The sequence below is a fragment of the Cicer arietinum genome, chromosome 3, assembly GCF_000331145.2.
Source record: "Cicer arietinum cultivar CDC Frontier isolate Library 1 chromosome 3, Cicar.CDCFrontier_v2.0, whole genome shotgun sequence".
Taxonomy (NCBI): Eukaryota; Viridiplantae; Streptophyta; class Magnoliopsida; order Fabales; family Fabaceae; genus Cicer; species Cicer arietinum.
In genome coordinates, this window is record NC_021162.2 from 2282719 (window position 1) to 2299232 (window position 16514).

A 16514-nucleotide genomic window follows, 5' to 3' on the forward strand; every position below is an offset into this window, starting at 1 on the left:
TTTGGGTGTTAAAATAGGTAAGCAATAAGTCCTATATAATAAAACTAATAGTGTTTATATTTATTTAAATTGATGAATATTGTAACAACTTTTAATTATAACTTAAATAAAAATAAAGTATTTTAGATAAAACGCTTGTCAGATATCTACTCAACATTAATATATTTCGATTATATCAATTCTATCATTACAAAAAATTTAAAATTAAAATAGCACATACCCAAAATTATTATAATTTGTGTAAAGGAATATAAAAATATAATATTAGAATGTTTAAGTTTGAAATTTGATAATATAAATAATAATTATATATATATATATCGAAGTTGGACAACATCCGAACAATACGATAATAATATTATTTACATATAATTGTTCATTTTATTGTTACAACATGTATTTTAAGGTTTTGCAAAAATCAATAAACAACTTTGATTAATAAGTATTCCAAAAAAATAATATTAAAATTAAAAGAACACATGCCTTTAAAATTAAAATTAAGATTTTATTATTATTATTATTATTATTATTATTATTATTATTATTATTATTATTATAAAAGAAAAAAATAAAGTTATACATCGTTAAAAAGTTACCATGTAGACATGATTTTTGATATTAAAATAGATGGTATATCAATGCAATTATCAATGTTTCCGCACGCCAAATAAACAAAATCATTTAGACATAACACAAATTTTAGACTTTCTAATGTAACCTAAGATTATAATTATAAAGCATATAAATAAAATATACATGTCCATATAATAATTAAAAATAAGGAAAGTCATGCACAATTAATATAAATTAGTCAAGTCCTAGATTGCATATTGACTGTGAATCATGAATTGGAATTATATGCAATTAATACTCATTCTGATTCAAGCTTCCCAAATTTGCATATCGATAAATATAGCAGAATAATAATTCGAATACCCAAGTATTTTATACCAAAAGAAAAGAAATTGTTGGTTTACAGGGAATGAATAAAAGGAAATAGGGGATTAAAGGGATATGATGAAAACTAATACGAGGGACAATAATCCTACCATATTCTTTAGAGTTTCTATCAATTTCATAAAATGAAAATTTAATAAAAAAATAGTGTGACATAAAATTTATATAGATAGCAAAATATACGCACTGTATCGATAAAAGTTAAGTCGTTTCTACTAGGATTTCTTTTCTTTATGTTGATACCGTGTTCTAAGGATTGTGTGTGAGATGTATGTGGTTTTGCTAAATGGCGGAACTTCTAATTATAGTATATCACGAATTCAGAATTAATTTAAGTTCATTAATTCCATTTATAGTGAATTCAATTTATTACTTAGACTATTAATAGAAATTATTAGGCTATTATATGGAGTATTAAATTTATGAACGACATCATCATCATTATTATATTTAATAAATAATTAATATCGTTATTTTATATTTATACTTACATAAAAATAAATTCAAATAATAAAGGTCTGGATAAAAACAATACTAAAATATGAGGCTTAAGATAATAACAATCCAAACTGGTATATATTATTTTTTTTAAATAAAATAAATGGGTTTATTATCAATTATCAATGATTTTAATTTAAATAACTACAAAGAAAAACAAAGAAAGACAATCACATAAAAAAAATGATCACACCACAATAAACACATGTATAAGAAAATATCCCTAATTTATAATAACAATAAATTTAGGGTGTTACACATGAGCTGTTCAATGACATCTCATCTCTTATTTTGGTGTTTTTTTTTTTTTATTAAAATAAAAGTGTGATGGATCGTAATGCAAAACAGTGTCCAAGAGGCCTCAAATGGGAGATGCAAAAGCACTTATGTGGTGTACAAGCAATCATCTTTGGATGCTTTGAAGACTGAAAGAAATTCTTCATATTTTGTAACTAACAAGTCCTTAAAAGGAGACAAAGGAATCCAAGAGAGGATACAAGGCTTTACGAGGAGAAAATACATTTAAGAATGAAGGTTACACTTTGAGCCAAGGAATAATTCTAGTCTAATGTTTGTTTTTTTTTTTTTTTTAAAGCAAGTAGAACTCATTCTCCTATATGTATCCATGTCAAAGTAATTAAATGTATAAGATTTAAAAAATAAAAATAAAAACACTTTGTGTATTTGGTAGATTATGTCTCTTTTTTGTTTTGGATTAGACCACCCATTTTGATTTTATCAAAAAACCAAATTTGCTTGTAGCAATCATTCTCCCAAGACTTATGATTCATATTCTCCATAGAAGCTTGAGTGTGGCGCCTCCCCCATTTCTACCTTTTCCATATTTTTATTTTTTTTCTTGTTAGATTTTTATTTTATTTTTAATAATTGAAATATATGTGTGGCCCATTTTACGGTATCAAAGCAAGGTTTCGTTTGGTCCATTTTGTATTAAAAATTTTAAATTTGAATTGTTATCTTTGCAATTCCATTTTTTCTATTTGAAGTATTAAAAAAAAAGAATTTGAAAATGATGTCTCTAGAAATAGAGGGATTGTCCGAACATTTAGAGAGATTAATTCATAGAGGCCTTGATGAATTTGTTGAAAGGATTGACCACTTTGGGAGGAAAAATAGAAGTAATGAAAAACGAGTAAAGAAAATGAGATGCAACTAGAGAGAATGAAAGAAAAGTTAAAAGAAAGGAGAAAATGGAAAGGGAGATGGCTGCTAATTCTAAATTATTTGAGGAGGAGATCCGTAAAATCAGATAGAAGTATAGAGAGTGAAGAAAATATTAAAAAAATAGAGTCTTGTTGTAAAAGAAAGTGAGGTAAAGAAAAAATAAACCATCAAGAGAGATGGAAATGTAAAAGAAATAGAGGAAAATGATGTTATCTTGGATACTGGTTGTAATCCTAACTTTTTTCAATGTTGTGGTGATTTTATTCTCAAAAAGGTTACAGATAAAATTCCAAAGGAAGCATTTAAGAAAGAAAATGAAGAATTGTTTCTAAAGAAGCAATGTAGTGGAACCATAGAAGTTCAATCGCAAGAGAAAAATGTTGGAAAAATATCACATACTACTACACTAATACCTTCTTCTAAGTTGGGTTGTGTGGTCAAATGTCGAGATTCTTCTCATATTATTGAATTGCCTCACATTTTTTCTTTATGTCATGAAGGGACCAAAGTGAATGAAGGAGAATTATTTCAACAAGTGGAAAAAAATGGTGAAGATGAAAAAGATGATTATGTCCAAGAATCACGAAAGGAAGAAAAGCAAACCAATTTTTCCAATCAAAATAAAAATCTCTTTAAAGTGGAAATTACATGTAATGGATTCTTAAGATTTATTTTTGAACTCGGAGATTAGTTTTTGGTGCATAAGAGGAAGGAAATGTTTCCTTTACAATGGAAGTCTAAACTTCATCCATGAGGAGATGGACATTTCCAAGTGCTATCTAGAATCAACATAGTGCTTATAAAATAGCACTTCCAGGTGTGAGGTGAATCCAATGTTAGTGCTACTTTAAATGTGACTGATTTATCTCTTTTTGATATAGGTTACGAATATTTCAATTCAAGGTCAAATTCACTTCAAGAGAAAGGGGATGATGAGGACATAATAACCAGTGATACTAGTGAAGCACTTCAAGGTCTAAGAGGACCAATGACAAGGGCGCATGCCAAAAAACCAAAGAAGCCTTAAACCAAATGGTGAATACTAAAGTTAGAAGAAATGAAGCCCAAATTGGTTAACTATCTAAGTCCACATGTGAAAGTTTTAAAATAGAAATTTTTTCAAAACTTTCGCAACGAGTAAAATTTTCGAAGGTTTTAGAAATCAAATTATCGAAATAAGAATTAAATTTCGAAACATGCAAAAGTTTTACTTAAAGTTTCAAAATGTAATATATATTTTTTTTTAAATAGTTAAATTTTTTATTTAAAATATTGTATTTATAATATAATTATTAATTAAATTTAGTATATTTTTTAAAATCAGGTATGAGTAGAGTTGAGGGTGAAGTTCCTAATACAATACCGACTATAGATTCTACAGATAAATTCACGACTGATCAGGTAATGTTAAGGATAATTGATTTTATAAGTTTTGATGTTTATTGTATAGACATATGTTGATGTTTTATTTAAAATTTATTTTGTAGATATTTTCATCTGGAGAAGTTGTATTCGAATGTGCAAAAACTATTGGAAGATAGAAACGAATAATAATTGTTTGCACTCGATTAGATACATCTACCAGAAATAGAGGAAGAAAAGACAAATTAATTTTGAAATGCGAAAGAGGTGGAAGATATAAATGAAAATCAACAGTAACTTGTTCTGACAAGGAAAATTGTCCATTGAAACTCATATGTATACCGTTGAGTATCGATGAAGGATGGAAAATTAGTGTTCGTGTTGGAACACATAATCACGATTTATCGATTACTTTAGACAATCATTCATATTTGGGGCTTTCAAATGAAGAGGAGAGAAATTATGGTGCTGCTGATCCTGTTGATCATTATAATCCTGTTGATCTTGTTGCTCAAACTCGAGTTGAATATTATAATCCTCATGTTGCATCTCTTCGTTCCTCTTTCTCTTTTTCTCAGCAGCAGTTCTCCTATTAGATTGTGTAGGAAGTCGAACTTGAGAACGTTCAACGGTGTTTTTTGCTCCTCTAGTCCTCACTGAAAAAAATGTTACAAAATTAATTTTTTTTCTAAAAAAAAACAATGTTTTAAAAATTTTAGTAAGGAATGAAATTTTTGGGAATTTCACCGAAATTTTGAAATTCCCGATAGTTGTTTTTCAATACTGGAAATTTCAAATTTCCGATTGAAATTTTCGGTATTGAAAAATAACTATCGTAAATTTCGTTACTGAAATTTCTGGTAAAGAGATTTTAAGAGAAAAAATTTTGTTTTTCCAGAAATTCATATTGTGGGGGGTACGATCAATTGTTTTTGTTTTGACAGTACGGTTTAGGATATTTTTGTAAATTCAAGCATAAATTTTTTAAATTTAGGGGTACGAAATCCAACTCTCCATATGTTGTCCATTTCTTGTTTTGGTGTTTTTTTTTTTTTTTTTGTGAAATAAAAGTGGCTCGATCATAAAGCAAAGTGATTTCCAAGAGGTCTCAAAGGGAGGTGCAATAGTACTTATTCGGTGTATAAGCAATCAACCTTGGATGCTTTGAAGGTTGAATGAAATTCTTCATTAAAAGGAGAAAAAGACATTCAAGAGAGAAGACGAAGCTTTACTAGGAGAAAATAATATTTAAGAATGGAAGATTACACTTTGAGACAAGAATAATTTTAGTTTAATATTTTTTTTTTTTAAAAAAAAACAAGTAGAACATCATCCTCCTTTGATTATATGTAAAAAATATCCCCTTATTTTTGTAGAAACATTAATCAAATATATTAAATATTTTTATCATTTTAAGTAAATATTCTTTCACTAATATATTTTCATTTTTTCTTGTTTATTTTTCGTAGGTTTGATCTTTGTCCCTCAGTTTTCATTACTTTATTTTATTTTAATCTATTTTTAGCTTTAAAAAATTATAGTTGATTTCATAAAAAAAAAAAGGATAAGTTCAACAGGGAAATGAGAGATTATAACTGATCAATTGAATATAAATTTAATATTAAAAGAACTATAATCCTTAAAAAATAATTGTGTTAAATTAATTTATAAATACCAAAAAGAAAGTAAGACTTTAATATATCTCTCTTAACATTATTTAAATGATAACTGAAGTTATAAAAATTAACAGTAATACTAATTGAAAGTTATAAAATTATTAGAATATTTGAGAGGTGATAATAAGAGGAGTTAAAATATTAGAGTAAAAGTAATCAAATTTTGAAAGATTTTCTAAACATAAGGAGTTTTCTAAAAGATTTTTCTGGTCAGAGTTTTCTAAACATAACACATAACTGTAAGGTTCATAGATTTTTAAACATGACGTATAAGTAATTTTAAAGCTCATAATACATATATATACATCCACATAATATATATTTTTACTAATTTTTGCTTATACTATTAGGGTTAAAAAATATGAGATTAATAATTTTTCTTTTATTGTTTTAGGAGATAAATGATTTTAAAATAAAAATTTAATAATTAATTTAAAATAAATAAAAATGTTATGTCAAAAGATTTACACTTATCTTTTTATGACTTAGGATCCACTTCATTTATCCAATAAGATTTCCAGGATATAGATAAATCGATATTAATATTTATTCATTATTATTAGTTTTTGAAAATGTATAGTAAATTTAAATTCATTAATTTTGCCATTCTTTTATTCTTTATCACTTAATTCAAATATATTCTCAGGTATACCTTCAATGTGAAGATAATAAATTTATTTTTCATGATTAGTTATACACATTCCTTAAGGTATGCATTATTATTTATATTACTTTGCAGAAAAAATACTATAAAAATTACATTTAAGTGCTTATATTTTTCATTGCATTCTAGTTTTTTAAAATTAAGTATTTAAGGCTACATACAAATTGCATTTAGCGTCGACCAAGAGCTCACATTAATAGGCCAAAGTCGACGCTAACCTGAATTTAGTATCGGGATCGGGCTTAGGCTAAAATGATCGAAGCTAATATATAGCGTCGGCCAAAAGCCATCCGACGCTACTGTAGCGTTGACCGGATCCATGTAAGCCGATGTTACCAACTAAAATAGAACATTCGACGCTAGTTAATTCCATTGACACGTCATCAAAAAAAAATTTAATTGCGTCGGATGGCCAATGCTACAGTCAATGTTTTATAGTCAACAAAATAGTTAACGTCGGATGAACCGACGCTAAAGTCAAATAAATGTCAATGTTATATTTTATAAAGCGTCAGTATGACCGATGCTATAGTTAACAAAGAAAAGTCAGCAAACGATTAGCGTCGGTGGCATCGACGCTACGGTTCAATAAAAGTCAACTTTATTTATAATTTTCACGACGGTCTGGTCGACGCTAGAGTCAAACATTGAAAAGTCATACAACGCTTAGCGTCGGATGAAGCCGACGCTAATTGAGAATTTATTTAACTTTTATAAAATAATTGATGCTTAAAAAACTCTAAAAGTCATTGCATTGACAACATAACAAACCATAAAGTATCATTTGTTCTCAAACTACAAAATAATAACTTAGTATCAAATAACAACATAGAAAACTCACCTATTACATAATTGTCAACCAATTACTACAAAAAATAAGCATAACTATATATGAGATCAAAGTTCGTCCAGTGACACGTCGTCCAAATCATCATCGTAATGAGGATGCGAAGGAGGATGAATCACATTAGATGATCCATCAGTTGATTGACAATGCAAAGCGTCAATTTTATCTACCAAAAATTGCTTTAATGCATCAAAATCATTCTCTAACTTCTTTGAATGCTCCCTAGCCTCTTCGGTGACCTTGGTAGCTACTTGAGCTTGGGACACTGCATCATAAGCAATTTGTTCAGCTCTAATTCTAGCTGCCCTCTCCGCTTCTAAAGACATCCCAGTCATAGAATTAGAAGGATTATGGGATTGTTGTGTAAGCGATATACACCCATGTTGGAGGTTAATAGATAAATCTCCCATACCATAAACTCGACCGCGAGTGTGATCCCCTGTAGATTGTGTCCATAACTTAAGTATTGTCGGTCCATCTACCTCTTTAGCACCATCTACACTTGTCTCGTCAAGTTGTGTTTGTACTTCCTCCAAAAAAATTTAAATGTTCCCTGGTTGATGGAAAAAATTAATAAGGTAATATATGATCCAATTTCTAAAATAAATTAAACAAGCAAGTCAAGATATAGATAACATACTAACTTACACCATATGTATAATAAAAGGATTGTTCATCTAGGACTTTTGGTGTAAATGAGATCATATTCTTTTTTCGTTGATTTGTAATATAAAGAATTTGCATAAAATTTTTTACATAAATAAAGAACATACATAGGGAGATTATGTGAGACTATCAACCAAAGTGTTATTTTTCCTCTTGTGGGTTGTCAAAAATAACTCATCGGGAAGTTAATCTCTTTGAAGGTTATTGCTCTACAAATAAAATCAAGATTATTGCACCACAATTAAAATAAAATCAAGATTATTTGATCACAACTCATAAGTAGATATCATAACATTAAATTGTATTAATTTTAGGTAAATGTCAATTTAATACATACGAGCTCAAGTGCAACATCAATATGAGCCTTGCGGCCTGAGGTGTGGACAACTCCGCCTCTTACTAAAGCTCGATTGGTCTGATTTTTGTTGGAGATGTTCTTGATAGTCCAAGCTTCCTCACCTATCCAACTAGGTCGAGTCCCTTTCTTCCTCACCTTTGAAAGCATATCTGATAGTCTTTTAGCAGCCTTTTGTTCAAACACACGTATCACAATATCATTATCACGAGGATCCCACAACACATTCTCTTGAGAATAAAAAAAATGTATATATGTACTAACTACTATCAACAAAACAAATAACACAATTCTCCATATATATGCTACAAAGACGAATGGAACATATAATTATATTCAAAGGCTTACCGCAAAAAATTAAAACCAATCTTGTCTAATTATGTCAGTGGTTGCACTCCAACCATAGATAGGCTCACGAAACTATTTTTGGATGGCATACATAATGGCCTCTGCAACTGCGTTGTTGGGACTGAGCCATCATCAATGTATTGGAGAAATATAGTATTAAGTAAATAAAATGTGTCTACACTTATGCTTCTAGTATAATTCATGGCATTTTGTTGATTGATGCTAAAGAAAATAAGTGAATGTTGTAACTTATCCTTTATCACAAGGACGCATAATGACATTTCCATTATCATCTCTCACAAACACGAGAGGAGGAACATTTCGTTGACCCACGTCCTCATCCTCTTGGTTGTGGTCCTCAATTTCCACCGTATCCTCATTATCATTGGATGTTTGTTGCACATTTTTCTCTACTAGAGTCTCACGTAGGGAATGTTGTGAAGAGGCATCCATGGTCTTAAGACTTAAACCTAGAGTCAACATAAACACAAATACCTCAAGGGTTGAGGCATGGATGGGAGATGGTGTCGGGTGGGATGATGGTGTTACAGTATCAGCAGGTGCTACAATATTAGTCGACGCATGACGTTGAGACGGGGCTGAAGACGATCCATGAAGTGGCCTAGTTGTAGACAACTTGTGATGTATGACATTCCACTGCTCATTAAGTTTACCCGGTCGTAACATCTTTGGTTTACACTAAGTAGGATGGACCTTTCCTTTATCACCGCCACCTTTGTTAGTCATCTGCTGTCATAAAGTAAAAAAGAGTAAATAAAGGGAGAAGAAGAAATTCACTTTCGATGATGGTACAAATGTGTAGTGAAGTTTCTCCATTTGATCTACAATTTTGATAGGTTATTTCTACCATTGAGTTTGTTATTTTAATATACAATCTAAGTAGTTTTATCTTTTCTAAGAGTTACTTTGGAATACCCACTTTAGTAGAAGATTGTTAGGTTGTTGTTATTTTTATTAATGTTTCCTATTGTTATTAGGAAGACTCTAGTGTACCCATTAATTATTATAGTGGAAGTATTTACTGGACTAGGTCCCGTGGTTTTTATTCTCTCAATTTGAGGAAAGTTTTTCACGTTAAAATTGTGTGTCTCATATTTAATTTTTTGCCAATTATTATTGCTTTGTGGAATTGTATTTTCTATTTAGCCATTTATCTGCACAGGTGGGGGAAACATATTCCGCATTATTGAGATAGTTATCTCTGGTTTTTCCCAACAAAATGGTATAAGAGCCCGATTGATTTGATTTGTGCATTTAAATGGAGGAGGAAAATAAATGTTTGAATATGATTAAACTCAACTCTTCTAACTGCACATTGTGGAAGACTCTCATGGACGACATGATATACAGTAAAGTGTTGTATGATCTTAGGGTGACAGTGCTAAACCCATAGTTAAATCTGATGTTGACTGAAAGAAGATGAATAGAAAGGCAGTTGCATTGATTAGACAGTGGTTGAATATGAGTATATATCCATATGTTGAAACTAAATAGATACTAACAAAATGCGGGAGAAGTAAAAAGAGTTGTATGAATGAAAGAATGTGCAAAATAAAGCATTCTTGATTCAGAAGCTGGTGAATATGAAATACAAAGATGGGGATTTGATGGCAAATGATATGAGTATTTTTCAGAATACAGTGAATTAATTGACAACGATAGATATTAAATTAGATGACGAGTTGCAAATGTTATTATTGTTGAATTCCTTGCTTGATAATTGAGAAGTTCTTGTTGTGACATTGACCAATTCAGCTCCAAGTGGAAAGCTGAAAATGTCAACAGTTAAAGAGAACATGCTGAATGAAGAAGCTTGAAGAAAGAAATGTGGTTTGGTTGGTTCTTCCTCAAAGTCAGAAGCGCTAGTTATAGAGTCACATGGGAGAAGTCAGTCTAGAAACCTTCATAGATACGACAACTCCAAAAGTCGTAGCAAGTCAAGATGCAAGTCGAGTACTAGAAGAGAAGTGATGTGCTATCATTGTGGCAGAACATGCCACATAAAAAGAAATTGCAAGTTCCTTAAGAGAGATCAATTAAGGATAAATATGAAGACAAAAAGAAGAAAAATGATAAAGATACAACAACAATTGCATTTGTTAATAATATCTACATTGGTTGTGATGATAATTCTATAAACCTTGCATGTCATGAATCAACTTGGATTATTGATTCAGGTGCCTCATATTATGTTACTCCTAGACATGATTTCTTCTCATCTTACAATGTTGGTGATTTTGGCATAGTAAAAATGAAAGATGAAGGAATATGTAAAATTATTGGTATAAGAGATGTTTGGGTTGAAACTGGGATTCGTCACAAGCCTCAATTGAAGAATGTTAGACATGTTCCTAATATTCGTCTCAATTTGATTTTGGTGAAAGCCTTGGATATTAAGGGTTATCACACATACTTTAGTGGTGGTGGTATATGTAAAATCACCAAAGGGTCCCTAGTGGTTGCAAATGAGCAAAGTTCCACTTCTCTATATAGGATGGCTACAAAGCTATGCAAGGAAGAAGTTAATGCAATTGAAGACGCCTTGATAAACCTAATTTTATAGGATTTGAAGATGATATTTACCTTATATTTTATCTTATTTTATAGTTTTGATTTCAACTTCTTCTTATTTATTCATTATTTTTGCATAATGTATCATGAGATGATAAAATAATTCAAATTTGGTCAAATCAACTAAGTTTTTAGTGCAAAAATATCAAGTTTAATATTCCAAGTTTATGAGTGCAAGAAGGAGGTTTGTTGCACACTTCAAGGAAATTGAATTTTATAATAAAAAAATGTTGCCAAAGAATGGGGAAGATTATTGCATAAAATTTGGATATTCTTGTTATCATAAGTAGGAGACATAAGAAATAGAAAAAGAGGATCCACACACTAGAAACAAAATCTGAGAATCAGAAAAAATAGAGAAAGAGAAAATAAGGAGAAACAACTTGGAAACTTATGAGTGTTTGGAGCTTGAGTAAAGTGTTTTAAATTTTGGAGCTAAAAAAGCATATCTTTGGGGGTTCTATTTATTTTTCCTTTAATTGATAAACACTTCTAGTATTTACTTGATTTTTTATATGTCAATGGGTAACTAAACTCTCTTCTAGGGTCTTTGGTTTTACTATGTCTTAGTTTTAAATTCTAGTTTTATTTTAGATTTTTGTTGTTTATCTCAATTAAATTATTTCATTGCTTTATTTACATGTTTGGGATGACCAACCTTGGCATGCCTTAATCAACCAATTGACTAGTGTCCAACTACAATTAATTGGTAGATCTATAAGATAATTTAGATTATGATTCTTGTATGATAAAACATAGACACTAATCTTTCAATCATTCAATCTCTTGGTTCTTTATGCTTTCTATTAATTATATTTTTTGTATGATCAATCAAATAATTAATTTAGGGAAAAGAATATTACATTGAATGACGAATCTTTGTTAATAGTTTTAAAGAGGGATTGATAATTGAGAAAATGAATAAGAGTTTATATAAAACTAGGACTTGATGTATTGATATTACAAGTGAAACCATGACCCTAGTTTTACTTTCCATTAATTCAAAGTTGTGTTGTTATATACTCTCGTTATAATTTTTATACTATCTTTTCATTTTGATATCATGAATCAACAATAATTTTCATTAGTCTAAATAATATAAATTATTGATTAATTATGTAGTTGTTAAATTAATCTATGTGAATACGATAATCTTATATACTACAACTTGGCAAACTCGTACACTTGCGGAATTTTACGCAACACATCTCTTTTGATTTATGGCTTATGCGCCTCGGTCACTTGACTGAGAAATGACTCAACATACTTGTGAAGAAACATTTTCTTCCTGTGAAATGTACATCTCTAAAAACTTGCACTCATTTTTTTGCTGGAAAACAACATAGAGTTTCTTTTCATAATACTGGTCCTCATAGGAGGAAAGTTATCATTGATTTAGTTCATATTGATGTTTGTATGATGAATAGTAAATCTCTTGGTAGTGCATCATATTTTGTTACTTTTATTGACGACCACTCAAGAAAAGTGTGAGCATTTCCTTTGAAATCTAAAGACTATGTACTTGGAGTCTTCAAGCATTTTGATGCAAGTGTTGAAAGAGAAAAAGGAAGAAAATTGAAATGTGTTCTATCAGATAACGATGGTGAATACAGAGGTCCATTTGAAGAGTACTGAAGAGAACAATGAATCAGACTTGAGAAAACATTTCCAAAGACACCTCAACGTAACAGTGAAGCAATCCTTTTAGGGTGAAGCAATGAAAATTGTGGTGGATTTGATCAGTTTTTCTCCTTCTATTCCACTTGATGGTGATGTTCCAAATAGAGCGTGAACATAAAAAGATGTCTCTTACTGTCATTTGAGAGTTTTTGGCTGCAAATGTTTTGTTCACGTTCCAAGTGATAAGAGGTCCAAGCTTGATAGTGAATCCCAACAATGTGTGTTCGTCGGTTATGGTGATAAATAATTTGGTTATAGATTGTGGGATCTGGCCGACAAGAAAATTATTAGAAGCCGAGATTTGATATTTCTTTAAGACTAGACTATTGAAGATTTTGATAAAGTTGACAAACAAAAACCAAATTCTAGAAGTTGCATTGATGTTGCGCCTAAGCCACCTGTAGAAACTTTTATTGATAGGGGAGATATACAAGTAGATGACGAGAATGTAATTGATGATCATGTACCTCACCATGATAAACAGGTTCCAGTTAAGCCACTAGTCAAGTTTGAGTTGAGATGATGCACTAGAGAACGTCAACCTTCTCAAAGATATCCTCCACATGAGTATGTGATGATTACTGATAGTGGAGAGCCAAAGTACTATCAAAAAGCTATTACAAATAATGATAAAGAAAAGTGGTTGAAGGCTATGCAAAAAGAGATGATTTCCTTACATGAGAATCACATATTTGATTTGGTAAAGTTGTCTAAGGGCAGAAAAACACTCAAGAAAAAATGGGTATACAAGATAAAGGCAGAAGAGAATAGTTCTCAACTAAGATAAAAAAGAAGATTGGTTGTGAAAGGTTTTAATTAGAGAAAAGATATTGACTTTGATGAAAAAATTTCACCTATGGTGAAGATGTCCTCTATTTGAGTTGTGCTTGGGTTAACAACTAGTTTGAACCTAGAAGTTGAACAACTTGATGTGAAAACTACATTCCTTCATGGTGATTTGGAGGAAGAGATCTATATGAAGTCAAATGTAAAGACCAATTTATTTGTAAATTGAAGAAAAACTTGTATGGGCTCAAGCAAACACCTCGACAATGGTACAAGAAATTTGATTCTTTCATGGAGAAATATGGGTACGATAAAACTACTTCTGAGCATTGTGTGTTTGTCAATAAATTATTTGATGGTGATTATATTATTCTCTTGTTATATGTGGATGATATGTTGATTGTTGGTCATGACACTAAGAAGATTCAATCTCTAAAGAAAAATTTGAACAAGTCTTTTGCAATGAAAGACTTGGGTCCTGCAAAGCAAATTCTAGGCATGAGAGTTACTAATGACAGGAAGAATAATAAATTGTGCTTGTCTCAATACAATTACACTGAGGTGTTAAAGAGGTTTAACATGAGCAATTGTAAACCTGATAGTACTCCACTTGCTACTCATTTCAAATTGAATTCTAATTAATGTCCTACAAGTGAGAAAGACAAAGAATAGATGAAGAAGGTTCCTTATGCATCCTCAATTGGTAGTTTGATGTATGACATGGTATGAACAAGGCTAGATATTGCTCATGCAGTTGGAGTTGTCAGTCGGTTTCTCTCTAATCCTGGTAAAGATCATTGAAAAGCAGTAAAGTGGATTCTCAGATACCTTAGTGGCACTTCCAAAATGTGTTTATGCTATGGAGGTGGTGAACCTGTGTTGGATGGCCACACAGATGCAAATATGACAATTTATCTTGATTCTAGAAAATCTACTTCTGGTTATATGATGACGTTTGCAGGGGGAACTGTGTCTTGAAAATCAAGATTACAAAAGTGTGTTACCTTATCCACTATTGAAGCTCAGTACATTGCAACAACTTAAGTTTCCAAATAACTCTTGTGGATGAAGAAATTCCTACATGAATTAGGCCTCAAGCAAAACAAGTTTGTGTTATTCTGTGGCAACCAAAGTGTGATCAATCTCAGCAAGAATCCGACTTTTCATGTGATGACTCTTCATCATATGCATATTTTCCCACTGTTTTAGTCTTATTTATCTTCAATCATTAATTAAAGTAAGGATTTATTTGATATATTTTGTTGATTTTTGTTCTTTGAGTTAATAAAATGTTTTGTGTTTTTATTTCATTGATTAAGTAGGAATTTTTCGTAATTTTACATTGCGTTTTGTTTTAGTGTAGTGCTGAATTTTGGTGAGAAATGAACATGACCTATGTAGCGTATTTCAGCCATATCTGGAGTTGTAGATGTCCAATTGGAGTCAAACCAAGTGCAAATGAAAGCTACGATCCATAGCTACAACTTTCACGAAGACATCGGAACCAAATTCAGACTTGAAAGACGATAAACATGCAATATACGTCGGGCATCAGATGATGTGCGCGTGAAGCGCGCCAGACGCGCCTAAGGCACGTTTCCAGCCATTCAACATTGTCCAGGCGCTCCTAAAGCGCATTTTCTGCGCCTGAGGCGCATTTTCGGACCAGTAACACTGCCCAGGCGCACCTGGTGCACGTTTCTTGCGCCTGGGGCGCATCAGCAACCATAAAAACGCAATTTTTCACTGTTTTAGGGATCTTTTTGACTCTTAGGAAGTTGGGAGAATTGTGCCCTAGCATAGAAACTCAAAGACGGTCGTTTCTAACATCATTGGAGCAGTTTTATCAAGAATCATTCATGAATTCTTCTTGTAATTCTTTTCTAATCTCTATCTCTTTTATCTCTGTCATGAGTAACTTAACCCTATTTGTTAGGGATGAGTGTAACAAGATGAAACCCTTATTTTTATGATTTGATTTCTAGTTATATGAATGAGTTTATTGAATTATTTTTCTCATCTCTCTGCTTAATGCTTTTTATTGCTTGATCAACATTAAAAGGTTCTACGATTTGTATTTTGAAATGGAAGTGGACTTTACGAATGCTTGAGATGAGAAATTCATGAATTTGTAGTCTAGACATAGGTGCAGGTCATGAAACCAATTAAATTAGTTGCAAAGCAATAATTTACAAGAGAACTTCTATACGGTAGTGCTTAATTCTAATCTTAAATCTGCTAAGGAATTAGGGGTTACTTTGGAATTAAAGGTTCTGTCACTAAGACATTAGGGCAAGAATAATAAAGAAAATTCGGTAATAATTCAATAAAGGAATTCAATAACTAGGATCAAATTAGACACCAAGGTTGGATTCGAAGTGAAACTCATCCCTGACATTTTTCTCAATTTATAAAGGATCAATTTTATTACTGTTGTTAATTTCAAATATTATTTCAATCAATTCGGAAACTTTTTGTTCAATTTCAGTAACTAAATATAATTCGATAGTAAAACGCAATCATTGAGTTCGACACTCGGTACTACCGTTTTAATTATTACTTGCAACGATTCAGTACACTTGCTGAAACGCCATCATCATGCAAAGTTGAAAGCATATTAGGTATGGTATCATTGGATACGAGATGCACTGTAAATGAAGTCATTTTTAACTGAAAAGATTCATATCGATGAGAATGGTTCGGATATGATGAAGAAGGTCTTGACTATGTCGAAGATGATATGTTGTAGAAAGAAGGCCAACATGGTTGAGCAGTACCTTCCCACTTAAGTTATGAGGGGAGATTTGTTGGGTGAACTCACTCCCCAAGTGGAACCCACCAATTTTAATATTATTATTATTATTATTATTATTATTATTATTATTATTATTATTATTA